This window comes from Bombus huntii, chromosome 6, assembly GCF_024542735.1.
Source record: "Bombus huntii isolate Logan2020A chromosome 6, iyBomHunt1.1, whole genome shotgun sequence".
Taxonomy (NCBI): Eukaryota; Metazoa; Arthropoda; class Insecta; order Hymenoptera; family Apidae; genus Bombus; species Bombus huntii.
In genome coordinates, this window is record NC_066243.1 from 144,743 (window position 1) to 170,454 (window position 25,712).

At 36.5% G+C, this 25,712-nt stretch overlaps 1 protein-coding gene and 1 non-coding gene across 2 annotated transcripts in view; one reads left to right on the forward strand and one right to left on the reverse strand.

The window, feature by feature from the left end:
* Positions 1–25,712, forward strand: part of LOC126866472 (CCR4-NOT transcription complex subunit 6-like) — a 231,348-nt gene that overhangs the window by 44,069 nt on the left and 161,567 nt on the right. The gene's annotated exons all lie outside the window — the stretch shown is intronic.
* On the reverse strand, positions 12,046–12,119 carry Trnan-guu (transfer RNA asparagine (anticodon GUU)). Its single transcript has one exon. It is a non-coding gene; the product is annotated as a tRNA-Asn (tRNA).

Consider the following 25,712-nt stretch of genomic DNA (forward strand, 5'->3'; position numbering starts at 1 on the left):
TATTCCTCTATTCTCTTTACTAATTTGAACCTTATGTCGATTCTATTAATCGTTAATTTACGTCCGGTCTCCTTGACAGGATATTTTTAATTAAGGTTTTTTCCTCTGTCGTATAATTATTTTAATAAAAATTTCATTTACGATATATTGTTGCGACGAATGAAACGATTGATCAACAGCGGTTCAATTTCTGTTATCGGCTTCCTTTGTGCTTTCATTCGCATTTTTAATATCGCGCAAATTTACCTTACAGATCGTAATTACGCGAAACCGAATACGATTTACTTGCGTTATAGGAAAAAATAATTTAAATCTTTTACGACACGTCGATTATCATACTTTGTGTAAAACCACGTCGATGATATTTTACGGCAATTAGCTCGTTTGTTAATTATGTGAAAATTAACTTTTACGTCGATAACGTTCTAACGGTTCCTCAATCGAGCGTGTGTATGTGTTGGTGCTTAAACACGTATAGCAGGTATTCGTTGCTACGTTAGTGAATGATTGATCGATTCGAAAGCGATTACTTGTACCTTGGGTTAACTGTAGGCATGGATTTGCACCAATTTACAACGCGATTAAGTCCACGATGTCTTGGCAATAATTAACAAGAGGAGCAGGTTAATGGTGCTCTAAGCAGAATCTACTATCTATTGTGTTCAAATTCCTCCAGTAGAACGATCGATAGAATCAACAAACAATATTTGAACGCATGCATTGAACGCGTAAAAGCATCTCCTATGAAAACAGCCACTGATTTCTAATCGCTGTAATCACCAGGCAAAATATTATCATCGGAAATATTATTATGCGTTCGTATTCCGAAGATATTTAACGGTTTACTAAATTTCTGTTTCTAAAGTATTTTGTACGAGGAAGAACTTGAGGAGAATTCGTTGATGTTTTCTAAGTATCATGCCAATAACTGTACATGCCTATTTATGAAATTATCTTTCAGAAAGAAACGTTTAACATAAAATAAATTTTATACGTCCTATTATGATGTTTACGGATTAATATTTGAATAGAATGAATATTCATAGAGAAATTAGACTTAGAAAGTTCTCGACATTTGCGTCCAAACGTCCCATTTAATATTCGATATTCCTAAACTTTGAAAGAATATCGCTTTTGAAGTGACATTAAATACACACTTATATTTATTGCTTTATGTAGTAAATTATTTTGTTAGTTTACTCTAAGTTTATGATGTTGTATCGCTTAGAGTGAAAAATATAATTAATCCTAGAATCGATGTATAAAATAAAACTAGTAAAAAATCTTCTTCTCTTATGATACAATAGTTAACACGAAGCTAATTCTACTAAAAAAAACAGTCAAAATGACTGGTCTTTAAAAAATACGTAATAGAATATTTTTATATTTATTGATTTATTACTTTCTTACAGAAGCAATTCCATGTTGTGTAGTACATTTTTGGTATTATTAATCCATCTGGGACCATCATTCCTAAACGAGACTTGACAAATTTATAAAATTATAGAACCAGTCATTTTTGCTGGTGTGGTATTTCTAGCGTTAGCATCTAGCAATCTAGCGATTGGTACGGAATTTTCCTGATATCTGATATCATCGTATTGATGATACGCAGTCAAAATTTTGAAGTTGTACAAAACGAAGAAATTGGTTAATTGGAGTTCGATAAACAGATTGCAGCATCCTTTTACACTTTGACAACTACCAGCCATTTTGACTGGTGTTGGTATAAGTAGCCTTGATACAAAATTATTTTCAGTTTGAATACATAAGAAACAAAATAAATTATATTATTCTTTTAGTTATCGTTGCGAAAGTCATTAGTTAGTCAGTAGTACTAGTGTTAAACAGGAATTAAGTCGTAATGGTGGAGAAAGCGATATAGAAAATTCAATTGGGTTAAGGATCAAGTATGTACATAATCGAAGATGAATAAGAATAAAACAAATATGACCATTCTTTGTGTACATACAATTTAAATTACTCGAAACCCATTATGTATCTTTGCATATGTATTTCGAATGCCACAATTCCTTTAACCGAGTAAGTAATCCATCTCACAGAGTATAACTAATGTACAAGAAAGCTATAAGGATAATCCGTTGGGTTCGATTGTAAAATCTCATCCGTATCTGGCACGCGAATTCTCTTTGTGCGATTATTTAGAAGAGGAATTGAGAGACACGAAACTGATACCGGCTTGGTGATTTTCTTTGATCCATCTGTTCGTGCAAATGGTTTTTTCGCGAATGGTTGAAAGCTACTTCTACTGGCCGATTTGAAATGGATATGGCGATGTTGTTGGGCAGATAGAAATTTCGCCAAGAGGGAAAAATAAAATTCGAGTTCTTCCTGGTTCAAACGATACGCGCGGCCGGTCAACACCTAAGGGTTGTAAGTTATGGCGACGTTTTGACACGAATGAGCCGACCTTCGGCCTGCGTAACGGTTCATGTCTTAACAGGCAAAGGCATCTGCAAGTGTAGAGAATTTTTAAGAGATACTTTTCAAAGTTGTTTTGCGTTATTCAAAGGACGCATTTGTCTCATCTGGCGAGACAAGGGAGTTCGAGCGCGCCCTGTCACAGGGCTTGAACATGTAGGAATGAGGCTGGGACGACGTGAAACAGCAGCAACGGCAACGCAACAACAGCGACAACGTCGAACGAGCGTGTCTCGTGTGCAAATGGCAAGGCATTTCGTGCATCCTTGGATAATATGCGGCGCAATGCCAAATGCCAGCACGTCCGCATCGCAGCCAGCCTTCCAATATGCATGTGTGCAACCTGCGCTCCGCACGCGCATCCTGCGTCTATATGCGTGCACTTGCAACTCGTAAAAACGACTTGCACATATTGATGGCGAAGCTGCTTTCTCGAGATGTTTTTTCGACGATATTCCCCTTCGTGATCAAAACAACAGACCTCTTCTTTATTCCAGCGATCTCGTCGATCGGACAAAGCGTGGAATTTATCAAATCGCCGAATATTTACGGTAGCTGAGGGAACTGCTCGAACACCTGTAGAAGCGCTTCATGAATATGTTACGTGTGTTGTGCGAAATGTTTTGAAAATTCATCGGCGTAACCAGACCGATTATCATTTTTATATTCGCCAACTTTCAGCTCCACGTGAAACTGTACGTCAAATTTGCAAGATATTTGGCGCAACGGTATACTTCACTGAGATCGAATCAAGTACTTGGACAGTCGAACGAGCCTCTGAGAAGTCAATTCGACTAACTCGTGCTTTGTCAAGTTTTTGAATTTCGTTATTCGAGTACCTAAATGATTCATAATTAGCATCTGTTTAAAGAAAAGAAAAGTTGATTGGTCGCGAGAAAATGATATAACGTAAGCTTGAAGGAAATGCTTGAAATAGTTGCAATTGTTACTTTTCAATTTATGCAGTTAATTAATTCGACTTCTGAGCAGCTCGATTATCCATTGTTTTAATAAGCTTTAATATTCAATGAGGCCATAACACCTAGTATGCGTTTAAAATGATTAATAAATATTTTGTAGCTTCTGTATACATTTTTATATCGAAATTTGTCAATACAATTAAAACAGCCGTGTCTCGTTACGATGCAATTGAAATTTGAAACTGTTTTATATAACGCATACAATATATTTTCTATGGTAAATGTTGAAATACTTACGTGGGTGCAAAATATTTGTCGGCCCCTGCTTCAGCTATCAATAGTATATTGTTGTGTGTGTGTTTTTTAAATAAATCTTTAATAACCACAGACAATCTGCTCAGACAATACATAAATTATGATTTTCCCGTTTATTTTATGCCAACGTCCAAAGCGAGAAGATGTACGCTATTAAAGGTGATACGCGTCATTGCACGACATTGAGAAAAATAACACTGTGGTACAAGCCTACAAAAATATTTGCCAAATGTATGATAATGAAGCTGTCAGTGAAGAGACGCGCCAACGATTGTTATTCATTTTCGACTCTGCGGATGTTCGCTTAAGGACTAATCGCAGTTAAATGACCAAACATTCGCGGATGAGACGTGTCGTAGACTCTGAAAAACAAAAATTCCTCACAGTTAGCGTTAATCTTTAACAAGTTGAGAAATAGACGAACAAGCGTCCTAGAATGAAATATACAACACGTGGACGTACAAAAGAATACTAGTAATATTTTATCACGTAAAACCGACAGAACTTTACATCCACCTAATACTTTTATTTCTTCCATGTAGATCCGTGGATTTGCATGTGTGTGAGCTTAGCTTTTAATCCTGTTTAATCGTATACGTATGTATATGTAGCGTGCTTCTGTACGTTGCTAGAATTAATTAAATATTTCTATACGTAGTTGTAATTAAAGGATTAAGATCGACCCGAATAGCTGTACAGGCACACGGATCAACGACATCTTAACTTTCGCGATTGGTATTTTCGTGCTTTCACCCTTCTCCTCCTCTCTTTCTCTTTTCGTCATCATCTCTTTCGGACTATACAAACGTAGATTCGTCTTGCTAGTTTTAACTGGGCATAACTTTCACGTTACGTTGATAGCGATATATATTTAACGAATATAGGGAATGATCATGCTGTCCTTCGCGGATGTGCTACTTGCTTTCTCCGGCAGTTAAGCTTATCTTCTCTTAAAATACCTAACTCTCGGCAGATGACCACTTGACACGAGAAGGATCGTTCACATAAGCTCGATAGCGTCGAAAACGAATGACCATCGGCCGTTACGAAGTGCTTAGTCAGCTACTCGAGGAAGCACCTGCACGTAATGTCCGATGTCGCAGCATAGATGTTCGTAGGTAGTTGACTTCGCCTGGAAAATTCGGAATACTCGATTTCACGGACGACGGGTCGCGCTGTATAGCCCGATCGCTGCTTTCGCCCGGTTAAAATCGAAGAATATCAGCTTTTTTTGTCTTCCGGCCACTGCACGTCATTGTTATTTCTGCTGTTCGCTTTTTACGTTCCAAAGTCTGCTACAGATCTTGCTCGACTCTAATATTTTCCTCTGCATATAAGCAGAGGTATTATTTTTTACCGAGAGATGCGTCGAGAAACCCGATTTTTCGATTCGCCGATCTCGGATCAAGAACCTTGTGCGATCTGGAATCTGTCGAGACTCCAAGTGCTTATTTTCTTTCGCAAGTATCCGTTTCGTAGGGATTTCAATAAATTTCGTTTGTAAAATTAAGAAATCTTTTATTTGTTTTTATTCTTCTCTATATAAACGACTGTGATCGTCCGATGAGATTTATACAGTTCTGCTATCTATACACGTTGAACATGCATCATATACAGTACAATTATAGCACGATTACGGTACGATATAGTACAATTAAACTAAGTTAACATGATACGGTGTATGTCAGAACTAATAGTATGTGGTAGCTTACGATATCGTGATTGGTGGTACGAATTAATATCCCTGAGAGAATAAAGAAGATTTTCACGGTGCTTTTTGTGATTTACACGTGTCTGAGTTTCATTTGGAAGAGCAAATGCAACTTTGTATTACGGAAATGTTACAACAATTAAGAAAATGATGTACAGAATACAGTTACACCGATTGCACTTATTTGGCTTATTTTTTGTTATAAGACAGGAGCGTGTCAGTTTAATATATCCAATTCTAAGCCTCGTGAGAATAACTTTCTTATAAAGCAAGAGATTTTCTTACGTTAAATAAATCATATCATCTCAGTGTTCTCTGTTCGTATAAAATGTCATTTACCCAAGTCTCGAGATCTCGAAACGTTTCATGTTCCGAGAGGTTTTGAGTTTTCGAGTATCTCATGCTTATTCTTTACTCGTTTGAATCGGTGAGTTTTGTTACACTTACGGTAAGAGAGCACAAAGAAAGTGTTCGTACAATTGAACTGCAAAGATAGAAAGAGAAATATCTTCTATACTCTTGAACACGTATATTGAAATATAAAAAGAAATATAAAGTTAGAAAAGATATTTCCATACCACTGCATTTATTATAGCATACGTATTAATAAAACTGAACAGAGATTACATAGAATGTACATAAAAGGATGATGGTAAAATTATTTGATAACTTGTAACGCGATAAAGTTCATACAATGGTCGTATCTTGTCAAAAGTATTTATATAGCGTCTATCGCTAAATTAACGTTTATTTATAGATAATACTTCATGAGCTTCCCTTTTCGAAAAATATCCGCAATCTATCGTGCATGGTTAATATTAAGTTTAACTCCACATTTTTTGCCTTTTTTCAAAATCTCTTTAAGATACTCTTTTGACATTTATACGACGTGACATTTACATTCATATGCTGTTAACCAGTTTCTGTGTATACTTATCGCCGAGTTGTACACTTGCGTATATTTCGATATATTTAGTCAAATTAAAAAATGTTTAATAGCTTTTTTAACAATTAAAATTAAAGTAATATTTAATAAAAAGAATATAGAAAATATTTCCCTTTTTATTTCTAGAATAAACCGACTCTTTCGTCTCTCGTTCTATCGCAATCATCGATCGTCTGATAAAAACTATCGTAATCAATGTTTGCCCTGGTTACAAGAAATCTATCGGAAAGATAGTAGAAAATTCAGTTTCACAGGGTAGTTTTTGCCTCGTTAAAATAGCAGCGACGCTCAGTGCGCACTCGAATTCTCGAAATTTCGTCACTTGATTATAATTCTGTGTAGCGTGCGCGTATTTGTGCAGATCAAAGGTTCCGGAACGCCTCATAATTTTCTAAACTACGCCGTTTCATTGCAGCGGCTAGGTGGTACGTTGGAGTTCGCATTTATAAGCCTGTCATTTAAACATTCCTGTTACTTCGTATGAGATATCTTCCGCTAGAATGCCCAATGGTTATCAAACACGCGTAATGCTGGATATTGGTAAGCGAGATAGCGTGGAAGCTGATTTGCTTAAAAGTTGTATTAATCTCTGAAAACGCGATTCGAATTGAATTCATTTTAAACAGCGATATACAGAAAGGCGCGTTCTCTCTGTATAAAACAGATTTCGGTTTGTATTCATTCGAATGGGATATAATGTGTTTTTAATCGCAATTACCCGAACGATTCACTTTTATATCTTCCTGTCGTGATTTCTTCTCACGTGCGTAATTTCGATAATATTATTCACGTTGGCGAATCTTAATCGTGCGTGGATCTTCGATAAATTTCGATGAACGTTCACTGTAAATCGTGCGAAAATCGTTTAAAGTTCCACATTATTGCCAGTATCTCCTAAGCAATTTCGCTAACGTTTACAGCCTGCTTTTCATTATTTTCCATTAATTACCGAACTTTACCGAACACCTGTGAAGAAATAATGAGAGCACGTAACAAAGAAACGCAAGGAGCCGATGAAACGTGAAATAGTAAAAACTTTGACTCAAACTTATCCAAACTGTCGTAAAAAATTAGTTTTGCAAGTTTACAATCAAGCAGAAGGATGAAAACAACTTTTAATTCCAGTGAAACGAAGGGAACCTACGGAATAGCTTTTCACGCATTATGCAGCGCTCTTCGTACAACACAGCTCTTACTGTGCAGCATGATTCGCGAACACACGACCATACTTAAGAAGATGAATGTACAAATTAAAATAAGCAAAAATACATCGTACCAACATATAACCCACATAACTTAGCTTTCGTGTTATGAATCATTAAATCAAATGGTCACAATGTGTGTCTTATGCCTCGACCGCGTTACTGCACGTCTTAGCGTTATCCGCATATACAGCTGAAGCATCTTTCGATTATATGTGAAGTTTACAAACAGTTTTTATTTTTCCACTTCTATAAAACAGTAGTCAACCGGCGAGGATAAGATTCTGATTGTCTAAAATTCTACCTGATTCACGTTGATCGATATTCCTAAGGGCTAGACAGTGTCAGGGCTCAAGACACGTTCATAGTATTACTGATACTAATAAATCTGATAGTGGTATTAGTGATACTAATTACAACAGCGAGATCTAGAACAATTAATTTTAAAGCCCATGGGTAAGTGTTTTAGCGCCTGTTATTTTCTTTTACTATACGATCAATGCTAAAGCATTCAGTGTCACGTGTCAAGACACGAAGCAGATACTTTCAACATGATCTTTAATCATCCATAATTAGGTGTTGAGGTTGTTAGATGTATGCACAGAGGAACGCGTGGATAAATTGTAAAGTAGAAAATATATTTTAATACAGAAGTGTGAGTACAAGTAGGAATATAATTTGAGCTGGTGCAGATCCGCACGCTAGCAGTGTTACCCTATAACTGAAAACCCCGAAGCCATCGTCGCCTGTCTACTGTCCATGGTCTGCCTTCGTCCCAGTCTATTGTCTATACGCTGTCGATGGCTTCAGTTTTTTTTTTTTTTTTTATTTAGTTGTTTACGTTCACAATTTGTCCGATTTGGACATTTGGTAGAATTAATGGCCTCAGTGTTTGAGAAAACTAAAAAGACCAGATGTAGAGATTTTCTAGAAGTGGTGACCACTTCAACACTAGGAAACTAAACTAGGACATACGTTCATACGATATTTTATAATTCATTCACGAGACGAATCTGCCCATATTCTCACGTTGCTACGATATTTACTAAAATCGAAAGTTTATTTTGCTATGTTCTTTCGCATCTCGTGTGCATTACGATTTACGTCTCTTCGTACAAGATTCATCTTAATCTGTATACCAATTGCACTTGTTGACGTATTAGGCACAGGGCCAAACCAGCCGCACATATTAAATTAACAGACTTGGCGTATTCCAATTGTATATTTTCTTATGGTGCAAGAAGGATGGTGAGACGGTTGCTTCTTTCGTTGCCAGTTTAACGAGCTCCTGTAAGTGCTCGTGGCTAAATGGATGAGTATGAGAAAAGCAGTTTCATCGAATCATATACGCCATCGCCGTAGTATTTCTGGCGCGGAGGATTTTTCAGAAGCTAATGGACTGAAACGCGAAATCGTGGTACGTAGATCGCGTACGTATACGCGAACAGGTGCCTCGCGCAGTTATCCATCGTTCGCTGAGAGCAGCTACAATTCTCTGGCTGTTCTTTAACCAGGGATTCAATCTTTGATACGAGCGCTAGAAAGTTTATCGGGCGGCGCCGTCTTACGACACTTGGCATTAATTGCTTTTATCATTAGTCTCGAAGCGACGTTGAATTATGTAACAACTCGGCGCCAAACGTATTTCTACGAACGGACGATTATTTATTCAAATCCCGCAATCGTGCGTTGCGTGGTAAAAATTCTTCGCTTTTCTGAAATTCCGAAATAACTCGATTTTCGCGATGGGAGCATTTAGCGCTGCTGTTACTCGAAGAGTAACAGTACACCGAACAGAATGCATAGCTAACTTTGCTGCACTCTTCAATCTTTCATACAGGGTGGTCCTTACCGAAAGAAATAAAATACGTGTAATACACATAGGCCATAAAATCAGCCCTTTCGATGTAAAATCGACCCTTTATTTTTCGTTATAGTTCGGTATCCCAAGCTGACTTCTCCGCGTCACATTCAATCATTTTCGTTCGAAAATGTACGAATGTAATAGAAACCCCAATACTTCGGAACGATACTACATACAACAAGCCACCGTGTATGTTAAACGTTTAATATTAACATTTTACTGTTAAATATGTATTACGTGGCGTTTAAATGTTTGCTCTAGGTACACAGATAAATGTTGCATAAATTCTCACTAGTTAATGATTAGTGAATTGATCGTAGGTTGTTACGTGAACAGGAATGTGTTAATATATTACCGTACAGGATCAACAGCGTATCCACATTTATTGCATCGATTAAAAGCTAATGTCTTATTGCACTCGATGAAATATCTTTAATTCAACGTGGTTAATTTCTTGGAATATATTTTTTTTCGCGTAATTTTGCAAGATACATAACATTCACGTTTTCAATAAACTCGCACACTTTTTATTGCACGTGTTTGCAACGTCTGCGTCGCTTTATATTTTCTCGAAATTTCATTTCATTATTAAATCAATGTTGTGTTTTCGTATCACGAAAAAAAGAAAAAAAAAGAAACACTATTTTTGTATTATTGAAATTTCCAGGAAATTCAAAATATTGCTCGGAAGCTGTGTTTATTTTGTAATGTGTTGCGTTGTTATTATTCATCTGTTCAATAATTTCTATTTGTTAATAAAAGGTAAAAATGACTAAAGTGACTACTATATTTGTGTTTCGAGTATATTTGAAGTGTAAATTTTTGCAGCATGAAAGTTGAGAAATTTATATGAAACTACGTATCATTTCTTAACCATTGCTTTATGTTAATGCTATTTTACGTCGATTGTCTCACTAGCTGACAATTGCATTTCTCAGAACTAAAATTACAATCTCGTACTTAAAAAGTGCACAGAAAATAGAAATCCAGCAAAAGATAAACCGTGATTCCTGCGTTGTTAGTACTGAATTACAATTTCTCAATTTTTTAGTCATCTAAAGTACCAACGACGATGTGTAAGAAATGCCAATGTTATCGAATTCTCTTCATTTCTCTTTATTCGCCTGTGCGATCAATTTATTCGCGAAAGAATAGCAAAGAGTAGCAACACTTTCCAAGCTTTCGTGTTTTCTTTGAAAAAGGAAATTGCAACACATTGGAACACAAGCTTCAGGTTAGAATATTTTATCCGTAATTTTGCTTGTTCTTCTTGGTGCATTCACCAATGCCAAGGTTGTAGGACAAACAAACGGAGCGTATACGCAAATCCGAGCACGTACATCTTCTGTTTGCATATGCGCGGCCTCTTCGACCTCACAGGCTGGCATGCTTCGGCGCTTCGCATCGGTTTTATGGCTTGCAGTTTGCCCGGAAATCGTCCTTACTCTACCACCATTTTGCTAGGACATGCACGATTTTCGACGGACACCAACGATTTCTCGCGAAATTCTCCTCGCCCCGAGGGGAAAAAAAAGCAAAGGCAGTGCCACTCTATTATGCCGGCTGCATTGTCCAACGTATCCTTGCATGAGACGTGACAGCGTAAAACGACTTGCCGTTGTTCTAAGCGAGTTTTTACACTTCACATTCCTGGAAAAGGAAATTTACGTCCATCTGATCCTGCTTTCGGAAGAAAAAATAAACTTTAGATTTTTTTGAACGAACGTCTTGCGTTTCCCAGGAATTCAAACGCTCGCCGTATTCTTACGCGCGACGTTCGTATAAAAATCATTCAGCAGAGAGAAACGAGATGTTTTTAATAAACATTTTATTATAGGGTCAGATACATAGGCTGAGAGGAAACTTTACGTTTGATTTTCCCCTCAAGCTTTGTTTTTAGCTATGTAAATTGATAAAAAGAAAATATATGTGATAAGAGTTTGCGATATGGTAAACGTATATCGAGAGCTGTTTTTTTCTGAAAAGAAATATATTGCCAGCCTTGCAATTTTGTGGCAGAAATCACGAAATTCTTTTGTATATAATCTTCCGTTTTTATTTTATGCCACATCGAACACAATTATCTTTTATTTATTTATAATTTTACATTCTACACAGCCTACCTCTTTCATTTCGTCTCTTATTTTGTCGTAACATTTATGATATCGCCCTTTTGCTTATCGAAGATATTCGGTAAGGTTCAAACTTCAAATTAATCTAATAAATTTGATTTATTTATCTATTTAATTAATTAAGTAATTGATCTAAATCCTCGATCTGAAATCTGTTTTATTGCAATTGAAATAAAAGATCTCTCCCTAAACACACGTTAGATATTAATCGAAGACAGAGTTTAACTTTTAACATAAACGTCGAATCAGTGCAACATCGAAGCTAAAGGTTTAATCAATTAGTGTTCAGACTAATTAAATTCACGATACCTACGGCTATCGAAGACGATATAAAAATTTCAAATATATTCTCAGGAACGACGAATGTCGTATATTAAATCTCCAGATATCATCGATATTGATCTATTTATACAAAAATGTTTTTATTAAATTCTCAAATAAACAAATGAAGAGGATTGTTCTTATGTTTATGAAATTGTTGTATGTATAAATAATTGAGAAAACAAAATAAACCGCCCCCGGGTGGGCTCGAACCACCAACCTTTCGGTTAACAGCCGAACGCGCTAGCCGATTGCGCCACGGAGGCTGTTGCAAGAAATGTATTTCGTAAAGAACATGTTTATACTATTCTCTATATTGTTTTATCGAAATGTTTGGTAACGAATATACGTAATCGTCAAATATTTAGTTTATTTTGTAACATTTGATACGATATTATATGCGTATAAATCTTCTTATGTTTATCTATTACGCGCCTAAGTATACTTTTCAGTTGTACGGAAATTCTCATTTGTTTTGTAGTAGCAAAGTAGCTGCTAAATTGGAACAATTTTAGATGCCGTAATACGCCTATGAAACGTGCATAGACGGTGCACGGTAAATTGGATCGATGGTGCGAGAAACCTGATGGGAAAATCTAGTTTTTATAATTATTAAATCAACTCGTAGATTGATAGCTCCAAGGGAACGACCTTTCTCGTAGAGAAATTTCAGAAACCATTCAAAGAGATTCGATTGTGATGAACAATTGGATGGAAAAAGAGAAACGAAAACGCAAATTATGCGAAATTAGCGGAAATAATATGCCGTAGCGGATGCGATATATGTACTTACGAAACAATATTCTTTCCGCTGATAGCATAGGAAGCTGGTGTTGCAACCGACGTCCATAAGATCCAATCTCCTAAGGACTATCCTAACTGTTAAATATCAAAGATTAGAAAAAAACAATCCCACTAGCGGAAAACACATTTACCAGAGGATGAAATTTACCAGGATTACGATATCGTTCCGTGGGATGACAAAAAATAAAAGAAGAGGCAAAGAAAAAAAAAAGAATAGAGAAAGAGGGATTATTCTTGGACAAGGAGAGAGAAGTTTCGTTTCAATGCTTCCGGTGGTTTTTCGCGTTATTATCATGCTTTAAGAAAGGATGAAATAATTTTACTGAGAAGGGAAGTTGCTAGCGAATTGCGAAGCGAGAAAACGGATATTGCGCTTTCACCCTTAACTACGAGTCACCCTTCAGTGAGGGAAGTCTGAGTTTTTATTTTATTACGACCGTCTATTGGAAAATTTAAGGGCCTCGGTACTCAACCGCTATCTTATAGAAGTCTAATAAACAAATATATATTGCAGAATGTACAATTATATTAGATTAAGAATAACATTGCAGAATGTACAATTATATTTGTTGAAGTGGTTACCACTTCTAAGAAAACTCTACATCTGGTCCTTTTTAGTTTTCTCAAGCACTGAAGCCATCGACAGCGCGTAGACAAAAGACTGCGACGAAGTCAGGCCATAAACAGTAGACAGGCGACGTTGGCTTCGGGGTTTTCAGTTATTAGGTAACACAGCTAGCGTGCGGATCTGGACCAGCTCAAATTGTATTTTTACTTATTACACTTCTATTTAAATATATTTTTCTACCTTACAATTTATCCACGTGTTTTCTCTGTTTACACACCGAATAACCTCAACAATATTAGATTAAGAATAACGATTGTTATTGGTGGTAATCGGTAAGTTAGAAAATTAAAAATATTGATAATAATTTGACAGACTGTAAGTCTGTGGTCTGAATACTGAAGGTTGAAGTCTGAATTCTACAGATTGAGTGTCTGTACTCGAAGGTTAAATACGTGCTAAATATATATGTATTTGGAATTGAGGAATGTACCTTCTAACAAGACAATGTTAGGCTAAATTCGGTAGTCTGTAATACTGATTGTTCCGTCATATGTATTCACTCGTCTCAAACACGAACTGGCTACAGGTCTAACTTATATGCTTTTTAAAAAGAAATATTCAACTGCTAAATTATCGTTGCGATTAAAATGTACAACAGATCGATGGAAATTAACGTGATAGAACTGCTTGTTTATATGTGTATTAAAGATGTGTGTGCTTTAGAAATTATGTAAAGTGTTAAAAGCGCAGGGGAGTGATAGTAAAGTGACACTTTAACCGGACTTATCATTATCGTGCAAAAAGTTATCAATGCTTACAAACAGTAAATAAATCCTTATCTTTCTTAGAGCCAAAGCGGGCGTTTTATATTACGCCATTTAGTAAGAACTGAAAATAGAAGTAACGACATGTACTCATGTCTTATATAATCGGACGTCTGATTATCACGATTACTATTACTCATAAAACATGTTTGTATTTTTGAAGCAGCACATTTTTCCTCCAACACATTACCACAGTACATAAGATAAACCGATTCTCAAAAAGATTTTCTCCTTTTTGTTCTTTATGTAGCTTAATAAACTCGGTCATGAAACGTTAACAGCCACTGTCCACGATACTCACGAATTCTTCACAATTGAAACGTTACTAATTGGAATTAGCATGTACTTGGTATTCTCTTTCCAAGCTTAATCATTTTCTAGTATCATCGAAAATGTCTGATAATTTGAATGGTCGTATAGCGTCGTTCAATTTTCTCACCGATGAGACAGGACAAGGTGGGGTAGGATAGGGACTGAGTGAAAAAAATAAGAGAAATTTAAAGCATTCATTCCGCAATCCATTAACGATGTATCTCTACAGGCACGTACATGCCATCGAATACTCGGCGTACAGACAAGGCCTATGCTGGCACGACGCCGCATTTCCAAAAGGACGGTATTTACAGGATGATTTCGAGGCACGTGCCAGTACGTAGTAGCGACCATCGATACCTACGTTTGGCATTTTCAAAGGAGTTATTCAACGAGGTATGCTCTAGTCTGCCCGCGAAACCATCTGAATAGAATGCCAAATCTCCTATTCCCCTTGCATACTATGCCTCGTTCCCTCTCTGTCTGTGTCTTTGGTCCTTTCTCTATTCCCTGCCATTTCCCTCTTCGTTCTCCTCGCAGTCTCTCTTTTCCTCCTATACATGTAGGTATTTTTAATATACATTTTTCTATTGAAATTTATTTGTCAACTTGGTCATTTTTATATTCTCTCTGTTCGTGTCTTTGGCCATTCCCTCTTCGTTGTTTCTGTCTCTCATCTTCTATACATGTAACATATGTTTTAATATACATTTTTCTATTGAAATTTGTACATCAACTTATTTGCCAACTTGGTCATTTCTATATTCTCTCTGTCTGTGCCTTTGGCTATTTCTCGTCTCCCTGTCATTTCCCTCTTCCTTCTTGTTGCAGTCTTTCTTCTCCTCCTATACATGTAGGTATTTTTAATGTACATTTTTCTAATGAAATTTATACATCAAATTATTTGTCAAGTTGGTCATTTCTATAGAATAAAAAATGGAAAAGATCGGTGAAATTATACTATTATTATATTTATTTGTGCTCCGTGGCTTTTAGCTCCGGATAGCTTCCGGTTATATCTTCATTTACAATATATTACATTCTCTTATCTTATATACTAATCTCAGCACAAAACCTATCACCATTATAATCTCATTAAATTAGAATTAAAAGCAAAAGTGAACTTAACATAGACCTTAACTTCAGCTCATCTTGAACTTAAGCAGTGAAATTATGTAAGATAAGCATCTTACTCTCTACGTTTTGGTCTGCGAACGGCTCATATATATATTATATTATTATGTTATATACGTAAACATAAAGTTTCATCTACCTACACATTCCCACCTCTCTACCTCTCTGATCTCTTTCCTACTTAACGCTGCCAAATTATTTTGTCGTTGTTTTTCTTGCCTCTCTGTGTTAGCTTAATAAACAAATGTATATAAACTTATATTTATTTATCTATCTATCCATCTCTCTACCCATTCATCTATCCCATCCTCTTTCCACCTGTTCCACCTCTATCCAACCTAGCGCCAGCTAATTATTTTGTCTTTGATCTTTCTGCCCCTCTGCATTTCTGCCTGTGGATTGATTAATCGAAGACCGAAGTTCAAAGCCGTTTGCCATTTACGTAATCTCGGCTGCACTTACCGGATGTAGCCATGTAGCACGTTTAACGATCTACATCGATCGCTTTCTTGATGGTGCAGCGACACGCAAGAACGTGAAACGGAATGAGGTTGTTTGATTAAGTGTCGGGATTTACCGATTGCCAGATAATAGCACGTCGACTGCGCGATAAGAACGGCTAGGCGAGTGTCTTGTAAAAAGGCACAGAGTCGATTAGAAGGACACGATCTTCTTTATCCAATCGTTACGTGTCCATCATCTTTGTCATACGTTTATATTATCTTTACCATAGATCAGTGAAGAATCGATGCCGAAGCTATGAAAGCGGTATATTACTTTGAGAATGTTTTATATTCATAAAAAAAGGAAAGCGGTATGATAAAAATCTCAATAGCTACGAGATATTAGCCGATAAAGGTACTTTAAAACGACACGAGTTGATTTTGGCCTGAATTGAATCTGCAATGAGGTGGTAAATATAACGTATATTATCAACTTTGTTCCTCTACTTTATTTTACGTTTTTCACGTTTCCAAACATAATCAATATTTTTTTGAACCGTAATTGCGCTTTTTTCATGTAATATTTTATTGCGTTGTTGTATTGATTATTCTTTTGGTACCAACATCAAAGTAACATACATAAATGATAATTCTGTCGCAATGCAGTCACATTCACGTGAAATTACTGCTGGCAGAGTGGCACGGTTCGAAGGTTCACTTATTGTTTGTTGCTTACAGGAATAATCCATTAAAATATACAAATTTAACATACATATTTACAAATAAAAAATGAGCGTCACAACTAAAAAAAAGCTGCATTAGGGTGCTGTATAACGACTTCTTGATAGTAGAAAAAGTCTTTTATTCAAAGAATATATCAATTGCGGAAAGTACGTTATTAATATTAATGGCCATGCGGTTTATGCCGGTGCGGTAAGCAAATTCGGTGTTGCGCGGTGAGCGTAGAAAATTTTATGTTGCCGCAGATTTGTCACGGGAACATTAATTCCCTAAGTCTGCGTAATATCAGCAGTTTATGAGATCGTTAAACACTTTACGTACAAATAAGATGTCACGAAGCTTTTGCTCTTCGATGTTGCGAGGCCAAGATCAGACAGAATTAGTTGATAGTCTTAACTGATGATAGGGATCATCGCAATGTCTCGCAGCTAGATGTAAGAATCTATGTTGCATTCTTTCAAGCGTAATAATATGGGCGTTGAAACAAGGAGTGCAGACTATCGACCCATACTACGATATTAGCCTCCGTTAAGGCACAGTAGAACAGTATTACAGTAATTGTGCTATGAAAAAATTTAGCAGCTCTATAAATATAAAGCTGAATGATCTATAGCAGCGGAAAATAATGCGCTTGTAGCGCTCAGGAAAAGTTAAATTTGAGAAGAACATATCGCCTAGATCCCTTATTGAGTTAGCAGAGCTTTGAACTAGATCATCTAGAGAGAGATCTGACTAAATCTTACGATACAACGTTTATCTGTATTGATTTCGTTGTACATCAATTTTCCAGACTGTGCAGGTTTCGCTGGATTGATAGAGCGTAGGATGGACAATATGAAAGATCTTAAACTAAATCGATAAATTAGAAAGTAACGGAAAACGATGTTGCATATCCTCTGACTAAATCTCGTGATTCACAGCATTTATCTGTGTCGAGGGATAGTCCATTGTACACTAGTGTTTCAGTCTATGTAGTTCTAGGATGGATTGGCGATACTATGAAAGATCTTTAAGTTATCAGCACGGAGGAGGTATTTGCAAGAGAGGAGGGCCTCAGACGTATCATTCACGAATAAATTAAATAGAAACGGCACTAGATGGGATTCTGATTAAACAACGGAGAAACGAAAGTGAGTAAAAGTTTCAATTTAACGGTGTATTTATGAGCCGGTATGTAGATCGACGTGGCACGTCCCATCGATGTCTTTCCATAACATTAAATAAATGTTAAGGAGTGATAAAGCACTGCGCGAGCGAACACAAAGCACGCAAGGGAAGAACTCTCAGTCCATAAAGTGCAAGCCCGATATGGAAAGGCAGCGCGATGCGTTAAACTGTCTGCGAGTTTTCGATTTACGACGTGACGGGATCGAAGTTTATACAAGTACTGGCTTTAAGAGACCATCGCTTTTCCGCGACCGGCTCTTTTTATTCGATCCCCTCTACGTTAGATCTTATTTGCATAAGTGGGTAGAATAATGCCGATAAACGGTTGGTACAGGGCCCCTATGTGTGGCTCTGGCTATATAGGTTGAGGGTTAGCGAAGCCAGTGTTCTCGGTGTTTTTAAAAATACGAACAGCAAAGCTCGCGTACAGGAAAACAGAATGGAAAACACGGAAGGTATACTGTTTCAATGAAAACGGTCTGCTGGCAGACGTTTTATGGGAGTAGTGGGATCCTTTGCTAGAGAATCCCATGGATAATTTATTCGTCGTGGTCGCAGCTTTTAGAGAAATTTCTAATGCTACGAATGAATCGGTGGAAACCGCATTGTCAGCACTGTCGAGTAAATTGCTACGAACGCAACTGTCAATTACATCGAAGGCTTTTTGGCGACGCTGGTTATCTCTCCTTCCGCACGAAACCTGTTATTTGCGAACATTTTATAGCGTCGAAGAATTCGACGATGGACGTAAGTTAAGACGAACAGTTTCCAGAAAGAAGGAACGTTTCCCTTAGGTAAAATAGTACGTTGATAGCGTATAAATCTTCGTTTAATCGGGTATAATCAAAGCGTTTTAACTTTAACCCACGAGGCAACGTTTTATTTTCTATTGTTTTCGATCAGTTTGCGTGATCGAATTCTGGTTTTGATATTGGGAATACGAAAGGGAATCTCAAAGACTCGCTTAGTATCTTTTTCACTTTTATCTCTTCCACTTAAATTCTACAATTTTGTGAAATTTAAAGATACTGAAGCAGTCGTAACGTAATGATAAATACAGAGATACTACGGGAATATATTCATTTTTATATGCTTATGGATATAACCGAAGAATTGGGATTCAGATAGAAATTCGTTTCATCCACCAAATACAGTGAAATCCGCTTGCTATCATCACTTTGGAACTTGCAATTTTTTATAAGAATAACTGGCTGATAATCTATTGAACTGAATTTATTACAAACGATTATGCCAAACCATTGTTATAATTTATATTTACCAAGTGAAACGAGTTGATTTTTGTTGAAGTAATTACTTCTTACTTTTGTCTAAACAAAGATTCAGTCAGATATCTAGGCACGATTCCGGACAGTAGAATGACATGGAAGCTACACATCGTAGATAAATCCAAGCAACTTAAATTAAAATTAAAAAAATTCTACCAGCTCATTGGCAGACCTTCCAACTTAAGTTAACTTAAAACCTGTTTGGACCTATGAGATCCAACTATGGGGAACAGCGAGTAATTCCAACATAGAAATTCTTCAACGATTCCAATCAAAAACTCTAACATCCTTAATAGACGTACCTTGATATGTTACCAACGAAACAATACATCGCGACCTGAAGATACCTACAGTTAAAGAAGAAATATCCAAATTCAGTAATAGATGTAACATAAGAATTAACAACCACCGAAACCCACTAATTACTCAATTACTTGACACGACGGATCAGATCCGCAGGTTAAAAACACGAACCAAACATACGATAATCATTTATTATTCACGTTATAGTACCACGCCAGAATAATTTACTTATAATTCTCAACGAGAATGGATTGTAAACTACTTCCAAATAAAAAAAAAATCTTTACTTTTGTATATCCGTGACCTGGAGACCGCTGTTACGAAGAGAATAGAATTTAGTAAACAAAAATATTCTAAGGAGAGGCCTATATTATTGTGCCCTCGAATATAAATTTTGTTTTGGGTTACGAGGTCTAGAAACAAAAGAACTATAAGTAGATTTCTATTGCTGTTTCTTGTAGCCTTCAGCTAAAGCTACAGGATTAATTTTTTGGTAATGTCCTTTGATATAAATATATGAACATGCTCGTATCATGACCTTCTTCTATTGTATTGTAACACTATAAGAATGAGGATCTGGATCAGCACACACTATACCTGAACTTATATGATTATACTTGTCGGGTTTGTCATGTTAGCGTTAGACTTAGGGTCATGTAACGTATCTTCATTAGGACAAGCCATCGTTGTTGTTCAATGGAGATTATATTTACAATTATATGTACAAATGTTGATTTAACAGAGTTTGACAATTAAACGTGGTGATTAGACACTCTCGATGTTAAAGACAATGTTCTTAGGTTCAATAACGAATCCACGGTCAACGGGAAAACTCTTTGTTCAATTGAATATATTTTGAAACTCAAAGTGACGTTAGTTGTGACGCACGGTATCTTTCTGACTGGCCGACAAGACGATGTGTGTAAACTCTGCAAGGTGATCACAAGAATAAAAGACTGACACGATCACATTTGTCAATTGCATATTGACCGGGGATATCGACAAAATTCCAGGCGTCGTTACTAGGCAGACCCGCGTAGAGCCGTCATTGCTCGTGCCCGGGGCTTGTTTGTTAATACAGCGTGTGTCCCTCGATATTGGTACTTCTTCTGTTAGGTAAAACGTTCATCCCGTGACCGTGGCTACGTTCAGCGACCAGTTGTGTCACCTCGAGCCCGAGCCCACTGTCACAAATCTCGGGCAAACATAATCAGATCGTATCGCAACAACTACATCTAAGTTTTATTATTTAAGTACAGCTATAATAAATAGTCTAGACCAAAGTATTGAGGATCTTCCAAAATTCCAAAAGAAAGGCCCGTTGTCCCTACATCTCAGACGACATACTTATACTTATACCTATAATTATTTCAATATATTTTTCAATTACAAATTCATCCACTCGTTCTTCTATCAGCCAACCTCAACACTTTTGTGTGTAATCAAATCAGCAGTGAAATCATAAGCATAATGTATATTATGCATAGGAAGATAAAATTGTAGAACTATTTGAATGATTCTTTACGTTGTGAGTCCTCCACGTGTAAGATCGGTTTACTAATTTGCTATAGATACGGCATTATGTTTGCTCTAATTAATTACGATAAATTCGTCAGTAATACAAACAATCTTCATTATCAGTTTCATTCCTCTATTTTACCTGACATTTTATCTGCCAGTATATTTACCTCAAACTGTACACTTGGCAAAACGTTACACATTTGTGCTACATTTTTCATAAGCATTTATATACATTTAAATTATTTTTGAAAACAACATAAGATTTATTTGAGAAACTTATCCAGTGTTGTCTGCCGTTTGTTTGAAACTATTAGTTTCCGAATGTGATTCTCATAGTCGTAATGCTTTTCGTTTCGATCGAATTCTTATTTTTTATCTTTTGTTCCCAAATGTAATTATCACGACTGATTACGATAACAATAGCCCATTGATAACATTATCTACAGTTGTAATAACCATATACCATGTATATATATACTATAAAGAATGTTCCGTATCTCTATTAAATATTTCTGCTCGTTATATGGATTTTGTCGATGTGTACGACACTAAATTTCCCCCAAATACGCCAACATTCGCAATCTCGTGATAAACTCTCACTCGGATCTTAATGGGTTAAACATATTTCTACGCGAAACAAACACTTTTATGAGAAGCCTTGCTCGAAACTGTTTTCTTCGAGTAACCAATTTTCCGAGACTGTCTGCGTTGCGATAAGCGAAGAATAAATTTATTGTTAGCCATGAGCACTCTGTATAAAACAGAGAGAGAGAGAGAGAGAAAGAAAATACAGCCAAATAAGCACTTTCACCGTGCAGCAATAGGTGGGCCGCTTAATTAGCAAATTCTTACGGTTAAAGATTATTTTGTGCGCGAGGACCGTAGCGTGAGATGAAAGAGTGACACGGAAGCCTGTCATTCACGCCAACACCTCCCTGTAATACAACGTAATACAGTAACTTGCGTCAACTGGAGGCGCCAGACCTGTATCCAACAAGTTAAGCACGGCGACGCCGCACCGTCAGGTATTTCACTCCGTAGTCACTGTGCCGAGTATAGTTTTCTCATCCTCATTATGTATTCTCCTGATGGCCGTTTAAACCCCCGCATTTCATGGCTGCGAGGGAAAACTTTGTGCGCCCGAGCCACCGGAAAGTTCAATGAAATTAACTCTGCTTTGCATACACTTAATAGCCCGTATCGCGCTACCGCGATCTACGAACGCACCGTAAGGTCCCGAGCGCACTCTCAACTTCACCCCTTCGATCCCATCCCTCTTTCGCTCCCTTTCTCTTCCTCTCTCTGTCTCTCTCTCTTCGCTATCTCTCCGGTTTCTCCGTTGCGATTTTCCGCGCGAACGGCTCTCGCCGAGAACAACGAATTTCCTTCCTGATGGCACGTGTGAGCGTTGTCGAGACCAGATCTATCGTCTCTACTTCATCCTGCGCCTGCCTTGACAACTTGATTAAACTCTTCTTCCTTCCCAACTTCCTATCGTTTTAATTGATTCGTTTTACTCCCGTAGCCTGCACGAAACGTCGAATTCTTCGATTACCGCCGCTTTATAAACGCCGTTAGGAATTTGCACTGTACACAGTGGCGTTGGCTAAACTTGAAATTGCTATCGTATGTATTAGGTTGTCCGAGAAGTGTCTTTCTTTTACAGACACGTGTTTTACAAGGACGCATCTTTATACAAACACGAAACCTAATCTGTCGAACGTTGTGATCTTTATCTTGATAGAAGAAAATTGATCATACGTAATTCGATAAAATAATATAAAACAAAAAAGATGTTGTGCATCCGTTATTTCCTTATGAAACGAACAAAAATTTTCGGACGACCTAATTCTTTTTTCTCGACCTAATTCTCGACTTTTTTCTTCGACATAATAATAATTAATAATAATAATTAAATCGACATAATAATTCTTCGACATAAGCAAAAATAATACGTAGAAAATAGGATAATAGTTTAATTTAGTGTAATTCTTTGCTCGTTACAAACAGAATATTAACAGCGGACTCTCACTGTAACTCACCTATTAATTCATTTTAACACTCACCATCTAAGCTTACGTCGCGTACACTACACAATAACTTTGTCTGTCAATCGAAACTTAATTAGGCTTTATCTCTCTAGTTGTTTATCTCAACAAGTTGTTTGAATAAACCTAATTTATACCTGTTAATTCAGTGTATACTCGATTGAACCACCGCCTATTATCCTAACGGAAATAAGAGGATCGATCAGTTCGTGGCGTCGATTATTTAATCGTAAGGGGAATTTACAACTCTCGTTGACGTGCTATCTCGCGATCGCGTCTCTCCGCGAGCGGTCGAAACACTTGAGCTAAGCTTAAGTTACAAGTTCGTGCTTTAGTTAGCCCTCGTACTTTAGCGAGTACATCTCGCATCGTAAATCGTGCTACAATGGGCTTAAAATAAGAGAATCGAAAATGATGAGAGAAAGAGCTGAAAAATTGTCGAATACTCGTGAACCTAACTGGTGAATGGCGTTACGATTTCACTATGAATAAAATGAAAGTGCTCGCACATGCAAGTTATTACTGTATCGTTCGAATGAAACATATTTAGTATGTGTATTTGTTTATCTATAATGAATCTCTTCTCTCCGAAAAGATCGTGGTTGAGCAGTTAATGGATGTTTTAAATATACATATTTGTTATATCAAGGATTTAAATTTTTAAGTTAAGTCACGAAGGTACGTTGTTTGAACAAGTCTGTGGTAAATGGAAGATTAAAAAGCGCTGCTATGGACGATTTTGCATAGAATACAATAGAATACAATGTCAAGGTTTATTCTCTATTAGTATTACGTACTTACTTGTTAATCCATTCTTAAAATTTAGGAATCAACAGAATGAAAATGCCTAACAAATGATCTATTTTAATTTTCAATTTAATTTATTACTTTAGCTGAGATATTGTCAATGGTCGTATGACTGACCAACATTTTAAAAAATATTTCGTAACATAGACGTGTTTATCATCAAGTGTTAAAATGAATTAATAGAAAAGTTTGATATTTTACAGAGTAAAAAAGAAGTTACAGTAACAGTCCACTGGTAATATTCCGCTTGTAAGGAGCAAAAGATTAAACTAAATAAATTAAACAACTGCTGTAACTAGGTTTCTCTTCTAGTTTTCTTTAAAAATCTTCTGTTTTAGTTTATTTAACCTGGAAAAGTCGTAGCTCAACGATCCAAAAAAATAACGTGCGATTCGTACATCGACTTGCAACGTAACTTGTATAATGTTTAGTTTTACAAGTTATCTCGATAAATAAATAAATGTATGTGCGCTTAATGGAATTTTTAATGTATTCTTCCTGAAGACGAAGCTTTCAACGTAATCACGTTTTTGATTTCCATGTTACTATGAGCCGTGGAGTCTCCTTTATCTCACTCGTAGCACAAGTTACGGTTCGCCGTAGCGAAGTGTATGCAAAGAAAGTTTTCGAAATTTGCATCTGCGCGAAGTTTGAAAAAAAGGAAGAAGTTTAAAAAAAGTTCGTAATTACAACCACTTAGAAACGCATTGCTTGTTCGCTTCTTTCCCGTATCCGTTATACAAATTTATGGTACTTCCCTTGAGAGCGAACTCTTATATAACAAGTTTCGACTATTATACAACGTCGCGAGACTATTAACCTGCAAACATGTATGGTGGAAATTGCTGTAGGTGCGATTAACAAGCCATAAGAAGCGAATAAAACAGAACTACATTTACCAACCGGTTTTCCATTCTTTTCTTCCTCGATATATATCCTATTCGTGGCTTTGAGATTTACGTAACCGACGACGAATCCGCTTCTGTAAAGTTTGAACTTTCTACGGGAACGTGTGCACGAACCTCGAATAATTTCCACGTAATTATACGACGAAACGTAACAATGGCGACTTAAAAAATTTAATCGCCTGTCCTAATTATTTACTATCCCCGGCATAAAATCCGCGTTTTCACAATATTTAACACTAGAACTACCGATAGTTAACACGAAGCTATTTCTACCGAAACCAGTGAAAAATGACTGGTCTTTAAAAAACACGTAATAGAATATTTTTATATTTATTGATTTATTACTTTCTTACAGAAACAATTTCATGTTATGTAGTACATTTTTGGTATTGTTAATCCATCTGGGATCCCTAAACGAGGATTGACAAATTTATAAAATTGTAGAACCTGTCATTTTTACTGGTGTGGTATTCCTAGCGTTAGCATCTAGCGATCTAGCGATCGATCAGGAATTTTCCTGATAACTGATATCGTCATATCGAATGATACGCGATAAAAATTTTGAAAACGTGTGGCAAGTTGTACAAAACGAGGAAACTGGTTAATTGGAATTCGATAGACAGATTGCAGCACCCTTTTACACTTTGATAGTCGTTTTGACTGGTATTGGTATAAGTAGCCTTGATACAAAATTATTTTCAGTTTGAATACATAAGAAACAAAATAAAATTCATTATATTATTCTTTTAGTTATCGTTGCGAAAGTCATTACATCATTGCGGAAAAAATATTACATGAAGTAGGAATTTTAAAATAAAATTGTAAGACCAATCAATTTGACTGGTGTGGTAGTTCTAGTGTTAACACGTTCGCTGCGTATGGCTCGCACTCGGGTCGACATATACATTTGAATCATGTTTGGTATTAGTTCGTCCGAAAAGTTTCTTTCATTTTATAAGGAAATAATGGATGCACAACATCTTTTTTGTTTTA